Source organism: Brassica oleracea, chromosome C2 (genome assembly GCF_000695525.1).
Source record: "Brassica oleracea var. oleracea cultivar TO1000 chromosome C2, BOL, whole genome shotgun sequence".
In the NCBI taxonomy this organism is placed as follows: domain Eukaryota; kingdom Viridiplantae; phylum Streptophyta; class Magnoliopsida; order Brassicales; family Brassicaceae; genus Brassica; species Brassica oleracea.
In genome coordinates, this window is record NC_027749.1 from 45,919,332 (window position 1) to 45,926,531 (window position 7,200).

A 7,200-nucleotide genomic window follows, 5' to 3' on the forward strand; every position below is an offset into this window, starting at 1 on the left:
GCATCGATCGATCACTAAGATGGACCAAAGCGTAACAATGTGATCGATCGATGAGATTATCCCATCGATCGATCTAGGATATCAAGTGTTCCTCGGAATTTCCTCGGAATATTCCGAGGAAATTCCGAGGAACTACTGTTTTGGGTTTCAAAATCTCGAATGTTTTTTTATAAACGCATCGATCGATGGATTTATGTCCAAAAACGCATCGATCGATCACTAAGATGGACCAAAGCGTAACAATGTGATCGATCGATGAGATTATCCCATCGATCGATCTAGGATATCAAGTGTTCCTCGGAATTTCCTCGGAATATTCCGAGGAAATTCCGAGGAACTACTGTTTTGGGTTTCAAAATCTCGAATGTTTTTTTATAAACGCATCGATCGATGGATTTATGTCCAAAAACGCATCGATCAATCACTAAGATGGAACAAAGCGTAACAATGTGATCGATCGATGAGATTATCCCATCGATCGATCTAGGATATCAAGTGTTCCTCGGAATTTCCTCGGAATATTCCGAGGAAATTCCGAGGAACTACTGTTTTGGGTTTCAAAATCTCGAATGTTTTTTTATAAACGCATCGATCGATGGATTTATGTCCAAAAACGCATCGATCGATCACTAAGATGGACCAAAGCGTAACAATGTGATCGATCGATGAGTATATGTACAAAAACGCATCGATCGATCACTTGTTCGTCGGAATTTCCTCGGAATTTTTTGAGGAACACATTTCTCCTCAGAATTTCCTCGGAATATACCGACGGATTAATGTTTCCTCGGAATTCCGTCGGTATATTCCGAGGAAATTCCGAGGAAACCCAAAATTTGGGCTTCCTCAGAATTTCCTCGGAAATTCCTCAGGAAATTCTGAGGATTTCATTTTCCGTCGGAATGTCCGTCAGAATACCGATGTTTTCTTGTAGTGAAAGTTGTCAACGAAAAATATCCCATGCTTTAAAAGGGCGGATCAAATCTAGTTTATTTATACTATTGAAATAGAAGTCATGATTTTTTTCATGTGTGTTTTTTTTTATTTGGACTATCCCTAGAAAATTTATTAAATTTTACATAACTTAATTATAATATCTTTTAATATCTTTATTTTTATTTGAAATACTAATAAATATTTTAAAAAGGTCAGACAAAATCTTTCAAATATCTTTTAGAATCTTTAAAATATATTTTTGAAATTAGTTAATTATAATTATAATTATCACAAAGTATTATTAGAAACTAAATTTTAGTTTAGTTTTGATTGTAAACAACAATTAATAATATTTTAATGATAATAACAATTTTAAATTGATTAAATTTTCAAAAATAAATTTAAGAAATATTTAAAAGATATTTTAAAAAGAAATATTAATTTCTATTTCTAATTTAAAAATAAAAATATCTTAACTATTTAACATATAAATTATGACTTATTTCATATGTGATTTTTTTTTTTAATCTAGACCACTTAGAAGTTATACTTTTAAATGCTTTTAACATTTAATACAATTAGTTTACACCTCCCTTCACATATGAAACATTTGATCTTTATTCATATCTTATATATAAGACTTTAATCTACTGTTATTAGCATACGTGTATTTCCCTAAGTTAAAACCAATTCGGTTTATCAGTTAAACAACTATACTAAATTGGTTTAATTAATCACTATATACCAAGTTCTCTATTATGTAGGTTCAACTTAATTTAACTTTCACATATATTTCAAATTTAGAAATAAAAAAAATTATGTAAATCAGTATTGTTACATAATAATGTTTTCAAATTACTTTTCTTACAAAAATACAAAATTTATAAATTTTATAGTAATAAAATTATACTCCACAAAAATATTTTTCTAAAATTAGATAATATATAACACCAAATTATATTAATTTGTTGATATATTTTATTGCATAAATATTTTTGTATTAAAGAAAATCCGCACGGTCGTGCGGGTTAAGATATAGTTTATACTATTAAAACAGAAATCATATAATTTTTTTATGTGTGATTTTTTAATTTAGAATAAAAATTTTAACTAAGATATTTTTAATTTGGTTTAATTACATTATGGTTGCTCATTTAATCCTACGCATAACACCTAATAGAATATTTCAAGAATATACTTTTGTGATCCATTTTAAAGCACTGGGAAGCTTTAGTTCAATGTATATAGGTTCATCAAATGTAGATGTATATTTTATATTAATAAAAATTATGATTCATGATTTAAAACTATACGTATGTTTAATTTGACACACATCATCCTTATACAATATTGAATATTCTTGGGTATATCATTTAGGTGACTACAATATTTAGTATGTTTGTGATTTTTAAAACTATCAAAATAGAAGTTATGACCTTTTCATCGGTAAATTTTTGTTTGGATCATCCCATAAAAAATTTATCAAATGTATGTTTTTTATTTACCTAATAATATCCTAACAATAATTTTTTATTTAACTAAACTTAAATATAAATGAAGTTATTACACAAACTTGCATACAAATTTTAAACTTGAAATATTAAAATATTAATCTAAAATATTTAATAAATATATTATCTACTATAGTTTTCAACAACAAAACTTAAATATGACTCTATGTGCTATAAACATTTATTCATTAAGGTATGCTCCGTTTATTACATTTAGGACGCCTAAAATTATGAATATTTAATACAAAATAATTTATAAAATTTCAAAAGAAAATAATTACAATCAATCAGTTGCTATCTAGATATTCTAAGCATATACTACAATAATATATATCCTATTAACTGAAATCATAAAAGAAAAATTATATATTAAAATTTATTTAGATATCATCATATAGAAGTCTGTCACCCCTACACGCTGAGTGCGAAGCATTAATATGGGCAATGGAGTACATGAATACCTTTCAATATTCTGATGTAGTGGTTGCGACGGATTGTTCTCAGTTGGTGAAGATGGTGTCGACACCTGAAGAATTGCCAGCATTCTCTATACATTTGGAAGAATTTAACCGCAGTAAGACTTTCTTCTCTGACTTCCGGATCAAACATATACCAAGAGCACAAAACACCTTGGCGGACAAGCTTGCACGTGGTGCGAGGAATTCTCTTTCATCTATGTTTTATGTTGATTCTACCCCACCGGTTTGGCTCTCTGAACCGGGTGGTTTAGCTACTTAGTTAGTTATTGTTGTCAAAAAAAATATGATATCAACATATATTCATAAAACCTAAAATGAAAACTATATATATGTATATATATACCTTCAGCTAAATCTACAAAACACCATATTGTCATACTCATACCTCTCAACATGTTTATCCTAATATTTAGAGTTTTATATTTATTTTTGTCAAAATGATTTGGAGTAACATCTATAATATTTTTAATCAGACATTTTTTAGTAATAATATTAATTAAATCACATAAAATAAATTATAGAATTAGAAGATAACACCAAAATATTTACAATTAATCACAAATTTTTGGATTTGATACAAAAATCATTAATTTTAGGGATGTAAACATAAATGTTTTATATAAATAAAACTCGTGCGAATGTAAAAATCAAGATTTAGTTATTTTTTATGTTCACCTTTATTATGTTTCACATATTATTTTCAGTTTTACGCATTTTAAACAATAAAAACATCCCATTTCTTTTGAAGATTACTGATCCAACAGTGCATGACCTAGATCCTCCCCCCATCCCCTCCAGAATTTCTTTTGCTACACACCCTATAAAAATTATAGAAAAATATATAAAATATATACACATGATATTTATAACGTTTAAATGGTCAATTGCTAGAAGTATTTGAACGTTTAGAATTTACAACATTTGCGTTTTCCTCTAAAGATTCCAAGGTGATCGATCACCCATGAAGATAGTAAAAGCGACTCAGTAACTAACCAACCAACCAAGAAAGATATGACATTTATATTACCTGTATTGTTTATACTTTATAGGGTTTTGCTGTATATACATTCACTAAACAGGCGCAAGACGCATATATCCACCAAATCATAAAAGACGCAGGTTTCCTTAAGTGGCAAAAGGCTTCTCAGCCATCAGTCATCACCAATTGCTTTTCAACTTGGCTTACTAGGAGTGACTATCGCTCCTTCACAACCACCAAACCTCACATCATCTCTCGACGTAGACATCGACTATGGACGATCACTATTTAGTGCTTTCGTTTTTTTCTTAGATATTTTGATTTGAGGGATTAAATACAACATGATAAATATACATTTTCATAAATATTACTCCCTCCGTTTCGTAAAGATCCATATTTTAGAAGAAAAAAATTGTTTCAAAAAGATATATTTTTTATCTTTTCAATGTATTATTTAATGAAAAATTGTAAATTTCAAAAAAATTAATGATGTTTATTAGATTTTTATTGGCTAAAAGTTATGAAAATTGTTATTCACAAAAAACAGTGCATTTACAATCAAGTTTTAATGTGTTTTCTTAATATGTGTGAAAAATTTAAAATATGTATTTTTTTAAAAACGGATGGAATATCTGATAAAGCGGACAAAACACTAAGCTCAACCAATGGATTTCAAACAATGACTGGGAGTTAACTGTTCAGCCAGAAAATTCTACAAAGCCATTATCTAAACTATTAAAACAGAAGTACAAATAAAAATTGACCCTGACTTTTCTTAAATATTTACAAAGCAATGCCACTGGAATAAAACACGGTAGTTTTATCTGATTATTAAACCAACCACTTAAATTTGAACTGTCTTACTTTTTTAAACTCGAACAGAACCGGACATAATCTCATATTGCGTGTTTCCATATCCGTGATCTATTTAAAATCGTTACATATAATCAATATGCATTAATAATACCGAAATTTGTTTAATGATAATCATTTTGGATATGGAAACATTATTAATCCTAAAATCTCTATTGAAACTAATTCACAAAATTGTTTCCGTATATAGCTCTTGCAATCTTAACAATGGAATATATTGCTACAAGTTCTTAATTTCCAATCTTGCCTCCCAAAATATTCCTTGAAATCGACTATAGCAAGCATCAGTAGTTAGTTTCCATATTCTGCGCTTGAGATTTTAACAAATAACTAGGATTTGATGATTAGCATATATATTTATACGATACGGTTTAGTTTAAAAAACAGAAATAAGAATATCTAAGCTGTAGCTTGCCATCTTTATCCTCTTAACCTAAATTCTAAGAGCCATCTATATATACTTCTCCTCCTATTTAACTGCTCAATCAGACGCTTCTAGCCCGTGTAACCGTGAGTTGAAACTGCTATTCCTTCAATGGAGTGAGCAGAAGAAAAAACTAAGCAATTTTATAAGGTAGTGTTGAGATGCTGTTTTTATTTGTATGATGAGTCTTAATGATGAGTTCCATTTATTTTGGTCCAAAGTGTGCATATTCACAATTTAATAGAAGCAAAAATAAGTTTCCGTTTTTTTTTTTGCTAAATTCTTGATGTTTGTGTTGTAGTGAACATTACCGCCTACGGGTATGCTGAACTTTGCGAGTTAGACAATTGAAAAGATCTATTTCAATGTGATCTGGAAAACTGGAAAAATCTATATTGGAGTATGGTATTGTACGAAGGATCTTGCCTTATGCTATATATTATAAATTTTTCAATAGATGGAAACGACTTTACAAGAAAACGTCCACAACCAAAATCCACACACCCAAATGAATATTATTGCAACAATAGTCCAAAAGTAATATACAACTATTTGATTGCTATCACAATAGTAGAAACAGATGAACATATGTAACTCAGTAAGTGGTCTTCTGCAGCACGTAACTTTATCCTTGGGCCAAAGCCAAAGCCATATGTTTTCTAAATCAAAGGCTTAAAGTTCAGAGAAGGTATCTAAATTATGTCTTTAACAAGAGAACCAAATCATAAGAGGAAATTGATATGGTTTTCTCAGTTTGTGCAGCCCGTGAGAAGTTCTAGAAGAAACGTTTGCAGAACGGCACCAATTTGTATTGACAATAGACAGCAGAAGAAAAAAAGTTAATATGCAAAATAAAAGACACTCGCAAGATAAAATAGGGCATCATTGAATCTGATCTCATGTACAAACTAACCATATATTTGGCCACAATATTCATATATATATATATATATATATATAACAATTTCAAAACAAATATCCGTGCGGACGCACGGGTCAAAATCTAGTTTAGATTAAAACTACAAAAAAACTAGTCTTTGTCAGCACGGATCAAAATCTAGTTTAGATTAGAACTACAAAAAAACTAGTCTTTATTTATTGTTGTACATTAGCCCCTGTTATTAATAGTAGCGTTCATATCGCAAGGTACTCAATGTTTTGCTTTGCTTCTTGCATTAATCTTCAGCCCGCTGAAGCTTAAGAACTATCCCCAACCACGACCAAAATACTCATCCTTGATGAGACAATCGATCACTTTGAGAACATAGTAATAATTTGTCCAACCAATTATCGTCAATACTTTTGGGGTTAGTCTTTTGGGCTTGGGCTCCATACATTTGGGCCGTATTTGCTGTTTATTCCGTCTCGCACAGACGGAAAAGAAAACAGTAGCTTCCAGTTTGGGCATAACAGGCAGCGAGTAGGCGATGCTACTCGTCTTGTCTCATCTCTCTCACTGTGGCCCTGTTCGTTTCGTAAACTGGATGAGAATTCCAGACGCGGCATCCGCGTGCAGTAATTGGATGCAGGTGTTGTTCGTTCGCGATTCCGGAAATTTTGGATCATGCGTCTGGAAATTGTAGCTTGCTGTAGTTGGAAGCGTTCAAACATCTCATCCAGAAATCCAAAAAAATCCGGATGAGTTTTCAAAATTAATCTGGATGCCGCGTCCAACTTAACCTCCTGTTTCGCGCCAAACGAACATCGGTCCGCGTCTGCGTCTGGATGCCGCGTCCAGTTTACGAAACGAACAGGGCCTGTTTGTCAAGAGATGGTGTCTTGTGTACATGTTTCGCAATAGTAAATGTCAAAATTTTTTGAGGATTGTTCAGAAAGTAACAAGGATATGCTATCTGATGTAAGTTCTCACTTATCAAAAGAGCTGTAGATGAGGTGCAGCAGCCAACATTGCCAAGCAGAAAATTTTGCAAGTCTTAAGCTTACTTCTTCAAGGAGACTAAATATGTTGACCCTTACGAACTATATTTTTTCTCATTT